At 47.5% G+C, this 12,141-nt stretch overlaps 1 pseudogene; it reads left to right on the forward strand.

Moving 5' to 3' along the window:
* The first annotated feature begins 7,254 nt into the window (after nucleotides 1-7,254).
* LOC118978340 (nascent polypeptide-associated complex subunit alpha-like) lies at nucleotides 7,255-7,887 on the forward strand (annotated as a pseudogene).
* Nucleotides 7,888-12,141: the final 4,254 nt, after the last annotated feature.

Here is a 12,141-nt window from a genome sequence, read left to right on the forward strand (position 1 = left end):
TCTTTTATTCAGGCCTTCAGCGGATTGGATGAGTCCCTCGCTTTGGGAGGCATCTCCTTTCCTCAGAGCACCAGTTCAGAGGTTACTGTCTGTCATCCAGAAACACTGTCATGGGCACGCCCGGAATGGTATTTAACCAAGTATCTGGGCTCCCCATGGCCGAGTCAGGTTGACACAGAAAGTGAACCATCACAGGAACTTAGATTTCCAAACAAGCAGAGCTCAAAGGTACCTAGATGGGAAGCAAACATCCCGTGTGTGGGTTATTAGGTGTAATAGTGAGAGGAGTCTCTCGTACTTCTCCCCCTTGATTTCAGGACCCATTTATACTGCACATGGGAGAGACAGAACCACATATTGGTCTCTGATTCAAAGTATATTCCCTCGTATGACATCCTGTAAAACAAAAGCCCGTCCTTTCAGGGTGTTGTTTCGCAACTAGCCTCATAACTGAGTCTCCAAAGCCATTTCACCTTTCAATTAGGCCAGCCGCTCCTACATGATGGAGCATGTGGTAAGACCAGTTCGTTCCACAGGCAGGGACCAATCACTACACTTCCCGTGCTGTGAAATCAGTGTCTGGATTAGATGCGATGCTATGTAGAAGAGTTCACAGATGGTGGTGCTGGCACGAGCATTATGGGCAGGGAAGGAAAACCGTATCCAGAAAATGTGTCTGTTCCTGTGAAGGTGAATCTCTTCCCCTCCGTGATGAAAGACATCCGGGATAATCAACCTGCCACCACGGGGTGGCTGGCGGGTCCCCAGAGAACGGTGCCGTACCGAGGACCCAGTGTGGGTCTCTGCTGACGGCACATTAGGCACTCTGTGTTAGCATTCCCGTTACCATCCCCTGTAAGGGCAAGTTCCTGTCGCTGAGCCCAGGTGTGGTTTCCACCCCTGCCTCTTTGTTCACGGGCTGCTGTGTGGTGAAGCAGGTCTCTCGGCACAAATTTGTTGAAGCCTTAATCCCAAAAGTGATATTTGGGGATGAGGTCTTTGGAACGCCATTAGGTCGTGAAGGTGAAGCCTCATGATGGGATTAGTGCCTTTATAAGACGAGCCATGAGAGAGACCTCTCACTTTCTGCCAAGTGAGGACGCAGCAAGAATAAGGCTGTCTGCAAGCCAGAAAAAGGAATCTCACTATGCACAGAATCTACCTGCACCCAGACTGTGGGGCTTCCCAGCCTCTAGAACTGTGAGAGATAAATGCCTGTTGTTTAAGCACCCAGTCTGTGGTAACTTATCATGGCAGCCGAGCTGACTGAGACATGGGCTCATTGTTTCTTTCCCTGAACGCTAGGGTGTTGGGTAAAGGCGGCCGACTGACGGGCACAGGGCACCCCATTTTGTCCACATGGTTATTAGGAGACTCCTCTGCAGTGTATGCCTTTGGGCGGCATTCACACTGGACACAAACATCCTCACTGTCTGCACCATTCAGAAGCCCATCTGCCTCTGTCTTCCTCACACTTCCTCGTCACTAACATTCCTGTCCTGTTACTTCCAAGTCCTTGACCGTATATCAGTGTACGTCCATATTTTGGTCCATCTCTCACTCTAGACACGGTGAACAACAACATACGCTGTTCTGTGTTTTGCTCATGGAGGGGATTTTCCTCCGCCGCTGTCACTCGGGGTTGCCCCCTGAGTGCAGCTGTGACGCACACCTGTCCACTTTCCACCAGCATGTCATGCAGACCCTCATATAAGACCAGCTAGACTGTGTTTTCTTCTTCAGTTAACTGGCCGTTAGGAACACCCCACAACACCGTGGACATGGGTGGAAGGCAAGGAGGCAATACCACGGGAGCAGGTGTCAAAAGAGCCTGAGACACCTGCCCATGTGACTTATGGTACCTTCTGGACCTGCCCAACTTGGTCTCTTCTGTACTAGTTTCATTCGGTTACTGCTATGCATGCCTAATCTTATGGCCACGTGGGTCAGACGAGATACCCGTTCATGATGGGAATTTCAGGCTGTGTGATGACTATATGTCTCACAGTTAGGTGTTCAGTCTCTGCCAAGGCCCAGCAGTAAAGCCGGAAGCTGTTTCTCAAAAGAACCGTAGTGCTGGTGGTTGCCAGAGGCAGGAGGGGTGAGTGGACAAAACAGGTGATGGTGGTCAAAAGGCACAAACTTCCAGCTATAAAATAAATAAGTCATGGGGGTGGAATGAATATACAGCATGTGGCTATAGTTAACAGTATGGTATTGTCTATATGAAGGTTGCTGAGAGAGTAGACATTAAAAGTCTTCATCACAAGAAAAAAATTGGTAACTATGTGTTGTGATGGATGGTAACTGAACTTATTGCGGTGATCATTTTGAAACATATACACAGATCGGATCATTATGTTGTACACCTGTGCTTTGTTCTGGTCTCGGCTACCACTAGGCAGTCCTTGTGGTTCTTATTATGATTGCAACATGCCCTCCAACGATAACCATTAGGGGACTTGGAAAAGATACAGGTTTGCTACTTATAAAACCTGAAAATATCATGGCACACCTGGGGCCACACACAGATGTGGGGGGGGGGAGAGAGAGACGGAGGGAGGGAGGGAGGGAGGGACAGAGGGAGGAAGAGGAGAGCGGGAGGGAGGGACAGAAAGGGAAAGAGTGCTTCTAGAGTTCCCCTTCTATTGGGGTCAAGTGTGGGGGCCTCTTTAGGGCTTCAGGGGTTCACTCTTTATTGGTGAACGTAGAGCATAAGAGCAGGAATTTAAAATGCAGTCAGAGGAAACAAACAAGTCGCTTAAACGGTCGCTTATTAAAATCAACCAAGATCTCTAAACCAGAGGAAGCTGGGGAAGGGTGGGGGCTGCACCTGGCCCTGTAGCTGGTGGCTCTTCAGTCCTGTGGCGGCGCTGTGTCTGTTGGAGGCAGCTGTCCTTCAGACGGATTCCTCATTGAAATGCATGCCTCAGAAATCAAAGCTTTAGTCAGGCACTTGCATTATAAAAGAGAACCCCCCCCCCAACTGTCAGGGTCTACACTACAATCTGCTACTAATATAATATTGTATGCCAATTATACCTCAATACCATTTGTAAAGATTTTTAAAATTCAGTTTTAGAGAGAGGGGAAGGGAAGGAGAAAGAAATGGAGGGAAACATCAATGTGTGGTTGTCTCTCACCCGCCCCCAATTGGGGTCCTGGCTTGCAACCCAGTCGTGTGCCCTGACCGGGAACCTAACCAGGGATAACCAGCGACCTTTCAGTTCGCAGACTGGTGCTCAATCCACTGAGCCACACCAGCCAGGGCTCAGGGAAATTTTTTCAAAAGAGAATAGTTCTCTGCAAAAGAGGGTGCAGACTTGCTGTAAAATCCTAGAGGCTGGCTGTGATTCTCTCATTGGTGCTTGCCAGAAACTTCCTACGGCATTCTTATGTGTCACAGACACTTCTCTGTGTATCATTGATCTTCTAGACCATAAGCTCCAAGTTCAAGAGCAGCTTCTACCGCAGTCTGAACTGCAGGGCTTCAACTAAATGGAAACCTTGTGGGAAGTCTGTAGATGGATTCAAATGAGCACATTCAAGCATTGCTTCCCAAATCCAAAGAAGCCTACCAAGATGTCTTACTCGGTTGAGGCTGCTATAACAAAACACCACAGACTGGGTGGCTTACAAACAACACTTATTTCTCACAGTTCTGGAGGCTGGAAGTCAAAGATCACACCGCTGGCAGATGTAGTGTCTGGTGAGGGCCCACTTCCTAATCTGTGTTCTCACCTGTGGAAGGGGTTCAGGAGCTCTGTGTGGTCTCTCTCATGAGAGCCCCAATCCCACTCATGAGGGCTCACGAGCTTCTGATACTTTTACATTTGGCCTTATAATTTGACATTATCGTCTTCTGCCCCTGCCCTGCCAATTCATGTCCTTCTCAAGTGCAAACTATATCCATTTCATCCCAACAGCCCCCAAGTCAACTGTAAAGTTTAAAGTCCAAAATCTCATCTAAATCGGGTTTGTGTGAGACTCAAGGTACAATTCACCCTGAGGCAAACTGGTCTTCAGCTGTGGAGCTGTGAAAACCAGACAAGTTATGTGCTTTCAAAGTGCAATGTTGGGAAGGCACAGGGTAGACATTTCCATTCCAAAAGAAAGAAATAGGAGAGAAGGAATGAGTGACAGGTCCTGAGCAATTCTAAAACCCAAGGGCAGATTCCATGAGGCCTTAAGGCTTGAGTATAATCCCCTTTGCCGGGTGTACTGCCCATCAGATCCATTGGGGCAGGGGGTCCGCCCTCTGGACACCCTGGGACAAGGCACACTGGGGTGATGGGCCTGGCCTGCAGCTTTGCTGGACAAAGGTTGAGCCCCAGAGCTTGGGTGGCTCTCCGTCCTGAGCCTGTGGTGGGCCCGTCAGGTGAAGTCGAGGCAGAGGTACTACTCCCTTGGCTCTGCAGGGCTCTGCCTCTACCTGAGGCAGCTGTAGAGCAGGATGCTGGAGTGAGGGAGCGAACCCCACCATGGGAGGCGTGCCAGCAGCCCCTCCTTTGATGGCCCTCTGCCCCAGGGCCCCTGCACTCTGGGCCTGTAATCAGAGGGGCAGCCCTGATGATCTTTGGATTGCCTTCAGGGTCCTTCTTTCCCTAAGTCATACCTGGCCGACAAAGGAGAGCAGCCACAGAGCTTGCCCAGGTTTCAGGTGCTCTTCACTAGAGGATCTATCAGTGTTTTGGTGAAGGGAGTGTCTTCTGATCCTTTTCGTGGAACATAGTTGGGGGTTCTGTGCAGGTAATACACGAGAAATCCTGTCCATGTTACTATCACCCTACACCTGACTCAGATTCCCTCCTCTATATCATGCCAGGGTACCTCTGGCATGTTAACCTCATTAACTGCATAGGCCATAATTGAGTCCCGGTTCCAGCCAGCCAACCGGTAAGCTCTTCGAACCATCTCCAGCTGCATGTGCTGACGTATCAGATCCAGAATCTCTAGTAAGTGAACCTATTCAATGAACTCTTCCCAATCCAGCATTACATTCTGCATTCCCTCCCTAACACCCTTAGAATCTGCTTCTGCACATGTCCCCTGGGTTTCTGCCAATATGTAGCAGTAAAGCCTTATAACTGTTACGGTGCATAAGCTATTTCTCCCCTGGTCATCGTGTACACGTGTTGTCCAGGAGCGTGCTGAGGTCTGAGCTCAGTTACGGGTCTATCGGCAATAGGGGTGGTTATGGTGGGGCTTGGGGTGAAGGGGAATCCCCTTTCAAGGTGTCTGGACCATGTGAATTTATCACAGGGTTTCCAAGAAGAAAAAAGCTACTCTCAGACGCTAAAGGGTTAGCTACCTACTAAGAGAGGCTTAGTAGTCCAAGATTTTCAGTGTCATGTAGGACCAAACAGTTGTCCACATGACAAGTTTTGGGATCCCATTCTTTATGAGTCAGTGCCTTAGCTTTCACAGGAGAAAGTTTCCAAGACTGTGACTTCAACTGTCATTGCAATTCAACAAGCTATACAATCAAACAATGGTTTGATTTTCAGCAATATCAGCCCTGCAGCTACAAGCAAGAAGAGACTCTTTCAGGCATCACGAAAACTCTCTGTGATTTGAGCTGTTTAAATGCATTAAAAAAAAAAATCCATCTTGCATCCAGGTCCTTATAGCCATGATTACTGCCATAGTGGTCAAGTGCAGCAGCCTTTTAAGGCTTCCAAGGCACGTGCTTCAGTTGGCACTTAATCACAGTCAACTGTAGGCTGATGAATTGCGATGCCAATGTTTGCCATAGATGACCAGCCGTGCACTTCCCATTGCCGAGCACTGTGCTGAAGCCCAGAGGTATGAACAAACCAATCCCGAAGTTCCATCTCTGCAGGTCTATTTTCTGGATCCACTCCTGGTAACAATTCTGTCAGCCTGTGTCCTATCTGAGGAGAGGAATGACACCGTAATTTGAATAGGGAAAATTAATATAAGGAATTACCTATAACAGAGGATTAGAATAATGAGGAATTGGCTGGTAAACCAAACTCTAAAGAATATGGGAGTAACAGTATTAAGATGTAGTCACTATCCCTAGGCTAAGATAGAATGTCCCGGGAGCTGAGATCCAGATTTTATTGGAGAGGCATGACCATAGCTCACTGGATGGCAGAGAAGTATTGTGATGCTGTACTGGTGGAACCTGTTGGAAATCTATCCTCTGGAACTTGCCAGAAATCTGTCTGTTGGTGGGGGTGTGTGGAGAGAAAGCTGTTCACAGAGTGTTGCTGGCTTCTGTGCACTGCAGGAGCCAAGCTCTGGGGAAGCTGCTAGTGCTGCAGTATCCAGAGACATTCTGCTTGCTACCAAGCTGCCTGAGGGCGAGCACCGGTGTGTGTGTGTGTGGGGGGGGGGGGCGGGGGGGCGGGAGCTGCTGGTCAGCACTGCAAAAGTCTGATACTCTAAAAAGTTATGCAGAATGAGACTGCCAAGCAAACATACAGGAATCAGGAAGAAAACCTCTTTTCCTCTCGAAATATCTTTTTTAATAGATTTTATTTACTTATTTTTAGAGAGAGGGGAAGGAAGGGAAAAAGAGAGGGGAAGAAACATCAATGTGCAGTTGCCCCTCTCACACGCCCCCTACTGGGGACCTGCCTGTAGCCCAGGCATGTGCCCTGACTGGGAATCAAACCAATGACCCTTTGTTTCTCAGGCTGGTGCTCAATCCACTGGGCCACACCAGCCAGGACTCCTCTTGCAATATCTCTATAGCACACTCTACTGAGAAGGCTTCAAAGCCAGCTTGCAAAGGGGAAATATTTAAAACATGTTCTATGATCAGAGAACAGGCAGAAAGGATGAATTTGATTGAAGTTGGGAGGCAATAAATTGATAAGCAGCACACCAAAGGTCAGAAATCATAAGGATAATTAGAAATTATTTTGAATGGAATTAAAATGAAAACATAATGTATTGCAATTTATAGAATGCAGAAAAAAACAGTGTTCAAAAATAAATCAATGGCCCTGGCTGGTGTAGCTCAGTGGATTGAGTACGGGCCTGCGAACCAGACGATCGTGGTTCGATTCCCAGTCAGGGCACATGCCTGGGTTGCAGGCCAGTTCCCCGCAGGGGACACATGAGAGGCAACCATACATTAGTATTTCTCTCCCTCTCTCCTTCCCTTTCCCTCTAAAGATAAATAAATAAAATCTTTAAAAAATTTATGGCATTAAATGCTTATATTGGGTTTTCGCTGGCTCTCTTTCTGCCGCCATCTTGGTTTTGCATTCCCTGCACAAAATGTGCCGTGAAGCCACAGAAATCATTCCTGCTTTAGAGCAGTCGCCGCCGCCCCAGGCTGAGACAAGGTCTGGTATTTGACAGTGATAAATCAGTACCAGAACTCAAGGAACAGATTCCACTCAGGCAACCACACAAGCCCAGCTGGGAGAAGGAGCTGAAATCAATGAAGAACAAGTCAGTAAACCAAAACAGAGGGGAAGTGAAAATGCACAGAAGGCTATGTCCAAACTGGGTCTTTGACAGGTTACAGTGGTTACTAGGATTGCTATGAGGAAATCTAAGAACGTTTTTTTTGTCATCACAAAACCAAATGTCTGTAAGAACCCACCTTCAGATACCTGCAGAATTTTTGAAGAAGACAAGATTGAGGATTTATCTCAGCAAGCACAGCTAGCAACTTTTGAGAAATTTAAAGTTTAAGGTGAAGCTGTCTCAAACATTCAAGATAACAGTCAGATTCCAACTGTACAAGAGGAGAGTAAAGAGGAAGAGGCTGATGAAATTGGTATGGAAGTTAAGAACACAGAACTGGTCATTTCACAAGCAAATGTGTCAAGAGCAAAGGCAGTCCCAGCCCTGAAGAACAAGGGTAATAGTATCGTAAATACTGTCATGGAATTAACATCGTAACCACCTAAAAATGGGAAACTTGTTTTGGTGTTTCTAAAAAGTAACTGAAGCTTGGTTTGAAATTTGTACTGTTTCAAAACCACAGAAATGGAGGTCACATGGAGGGTTATAAGTGGGAGGGGGAGAATGAAGGAAAAGGTACAGGGAATAAGAAGCACAGATGGTAGGTACAAAATAGACAGGGGGAGGGTAAGAATAGTGTAGGAAATGGAGAAGCCAAAGAACTTATATGTAGGACCCATGGACATGAACTAAGAGGAGCAGGAATGCAGGTGAGAGGGGGTGTGCGGGGTAGAGGGAAATAAAGGAAAATGAGATGACTATAATAGCATAATCAATAAAATACATTTAAAAATAAATTTATTTCAATCATTAATAAAGCTGTGGATTCTTGTGGGAAAAATGTGTATATTAAAAAATAAGAGTGGGCCCTGGCTGCTGTGGCTCAGTGGATTGAGTGCTGGCCTGTGAACCAAAGGGTCACCGGCTTAATTCCCAGTCAGGGCACATGCCTGGGTTGTGGGCCAGGTCCCCAGTAGGGGACACATGAAAGGCAACCACACATTGATGTGTCTCTCCATCTCTTTCTACCTCCCTTCCTCCCTGTCTAAAAATGAATAAATAAAATCTTAAAAAAAAGAGAAAGAAACCCAAGTCTGGTCCAGCCACAACATTGGTTATTGACAGAATGAGACCAGTACGAAACAGACTTCCAAGTCCTTTGTACTGAAAAAGCACTAAATATTGTTGAAACTGAAGATCTACATAAATGGAGAGATATACCATGTTCATGAGTTACAACACTCACTATTGTTGCAATGTCAGTTCTCAAATTAATATAATACATGCAATGAAATCCCCATCAAAACACCAGGAGGCTTTTGGGGTGGGGGTAAAATTGACATTCAAAGGACCTAGAATGGCCCAGTGTTGTAGTGAAAGAACACAGTTGAAGGGCCCAGCAGTATCTGATTTCAAGGCTTTATTATAAAGCTACAGCAATCAAAACAGCATGGTATTGGCATCAAGATAGATGAATGGAACAGAGTATAAAGTCAAACAATGGAGGAAGAGTGAGGGATTACGGACAGCAAGAGGCCTAAAGGGCATAATGAGAATGGACTATAACAGGTATAAGCAGTCACCCATTGATTTCAATCATCCCCAATCCTTTCCTGTGACACTTTTGTGCCCATGTCATTGTGCCCATCAGCAGGTGTATCTGTAGTGTTAAAGGTGGTTGGCACAGGCGGAATCTAAAGGTGGCAGTTGATTGAAAGCAGAGGCTGTGGCTGTTCTGTTTTTTTTTTTCCCCCCAGAACTGTATATGCAGTATCTACTGCAGTGCCTGGTGTCTAGTAGTTGCCAAGTGAATATTTCTTTTTTTTAAAAAATATTTTGTTTATTTATCTTTAGAGGGGAAAGGAAGGAGAGAGGGAGAGAAATATCAATGTATGGTTGCCTCTGCCGAGGACACACAATGTATCGTGTGTCCCCTGCCGGGAACTGGCCTGCAACCCAGGAATGTGCCCTGACTGGGAATCGAACCTCGATCCTCTGGTTCGCAGGCCCGTGCTCAATCCACTGAGCTACACCAGCCAGGCCAAGTGAATATTTCTTGAACTGATGAAATCCATGAGAGCCACACACGATGTCTGAAGTGCAGACAGAATCACAGGCGCACACTCAGATCCAGCCACACGCTAGTATGAGCTGATGTCTACCCAGTGTTTCCTGTGGGCCAGGCACTATGCTGAGCACCAGATAAGCATGGCTTCATTTTACGCTCCACCAGGTAGAACAGATTAATATTAGGATTCACAGATGAGAACACTGAGAAACAGAGAGGTTCAGTACTTTGTCCAAGGTTACCTGTCCAGTAAGTGGAGGAGCCAGGATTTGCACCTGGGCCAGTCTGCTTGACCCTAGAACCTGTGGCCTCATACTATGCAAGATTCCCACTTGAGGCTAGAGAGATGCAGGGACACACAGACATTTTTTTGGCTTCAGGAAAGCCGATTCCAGACATGAGCAGTCCCACGCGGGCCTGTGCTCTCACAGTCTCTCTCTTTCTCATACACACGCTCTCACTTTGTCCCAGACACACAGACATACTCAGTGACTGACATTCACACAATCACCATAACTCAAGATCCCAGATCCGGGCCATGCATGGTCACACAGTCACACAGACCCACACACTCTTGAAACCACAGACACACAGCAACAGCCTCCACAAGGCCATTGGGTTACACAAAATCAGTACATAGTCCCACCCAGTCACACAATCACATGCAGTTAGTTGCATACACCTCCTTCCCCACACAGTAATAATGACCTATCCCCCAAATTACATAAACAAGGAGTCATGCACGCTGATTTCCAGGAGGAGGCGGGGTCACACCCCCACCCTCGAGGCCCCGGATGGGGCCTCAGGCGGAGCTGCTCTGGGCTGCGGCACTGCTTCTGGGAGCTGGGGTTGCTGGGCAAAGCTCTTTTGGGCGCCACGTCGCCATCTGCCATTGGCTGGAGGCCCTACACGCTGGGGAAGCCCCGCACCCATATTTTCCTAGCCCCACAGGAGCAAGTCGGCTCACAGAGGCGGATGGTTCTTCTGGGTCGTGGGACTTTCCCTACCAAAACTGGGGAGGCCCCGGGCAAACCAGGACAAGTTAGGTGAGGCTGCACTGCAGTTGGACGGGCGTGGAGGGCAGGGCAGGGCACGGTGCCCGTAGTTCCTAAAGACTGCGTCTAGGAGGGGTGGAGGGCAGGGTGTGCCCGCTGAAACTAGGCTATTTATTTTTAATTGGCGAAATACATGCCTATGGTGAAAAAATAGACAACGAAACCATCCATCATTATCATCACCCAGACAACTCAGGCATCAGGTTGAGATTCTGGTTCACCTCAGGTCCTCAGTTCCTTCTCCTCTTAATAATGCTTCTGCGGGGTAGAGAGAGGGAAAGGGAGGGAGAAAGGGAGGAAAATCGGTAGCCTCTCACATGCCCCCATCTGGGGACCTGGCCCATAACCCAGGCATGTGCCATGACCGGTGATGGAACCCACGGCCTTTTAGTTGGCAAGCTGAGCAGGTTATTTATGTCCTAGCTGGAAGAAGGCAGCAGCCGCCTCCTCAGGCCCTGGGGCCTACCCACTGGCCCCTCCTACCTGCTCTTTGTTTGCAGCTACAGAGGTATCGGATCACATCTCTGGGCAGCAGCTTGTGGTAGTTTCCACCTCACTCAGAATAGAAGCTCGGGTATCTGGCCCCTGTTTATATCTCTGACCTCGACTCGTACGATAGTTCTCATTACTCGCCTCTCTAGAGCTCCGCTGGTCTTCCGTCTACATGCCACGTGTGTGGGAGCCTTGACACTGGCTGTTCCCTGCTGCTTAGAACACTGTTCCTTGAAACTCCCGCCCCCTGCCCCCAGTGGCTTATACCCCCCCTTCTTCCAAGCATGTCTTCCAAGCTCAACTGTTACCTCCTCAGAGGTGACTTTCTTGACCACCCCAGCAAAAATAGGCTCCCCCATTAACTCTCTATCCTTTTACTTTATTTTTCTTCAGAGAAGAAAATAGGTCATTTACTCTTTTATATGTTTATTGTCTGCCTTCCCCATTAGAATATCACGATGGAAGGAATTTATGTCTGGCACACAGTAGGTGCTCAATAAATGTTTCTGAACTGAATGAACGAAGCAGGAGGATAGAAGCAATAGAAGCAATAGAAAGGAGTGGTGGGGGCTGTGGGACTTGGAGAAGACGTGTCCACCTCAAGCCATTCACGTTAGCACACACTTGCACACACACACACACACACACACACACACAATGTTGTGGCTGTAAGCCACACGGTTTGGGCTACCAGACTCCATCTGAATTTGTGAATATTAGAAAGCGTTAACAAAAGTACAGGATAGATACCATTTGGAATCTTCCTATGTGTGTTGGCTTAAGCTGTAGTTGGTAAAAAAAAAAAAGTAGCAGCCACTCCCATTAATTAGAATAGGGGGGTGTTAGGTTAATTTTTGTGATCTGGACAATATTTATGGTTTTTGTCTGTGTTCAGACATTATTATGTAGTCATTTTAGTTGTCTTAACCTGTCACTGTCACAGAGCGACCTTGTGTGATGTTGACGTTCTGTGAAATATTTATGTCTAGCAGGAGAACACCAAGGCCTGTGAATGCCAGGCCAGCCAGCCCCTGGAAGTCAGGGGTGCTTTTCTCTTTGTTGGTAGATACTACAAAA

This window comes from Sturnira hondurensis, unplaced genomic scaffold (genome assembly GCF_014824575.4).
Source record: "Sturnira hondurensis isolate 20B ecotype Veracruz unplaced genomic scaffold, ASM1482457v3 Scaffold0021781, whole genome shotgun sequence".
Lineage (NCBI taxonomy): Eukaryota > Metazoa > Chordata > Mammalia > Chiroptera > Phyllostomidae > Sturnira > Sturnira hondurensis.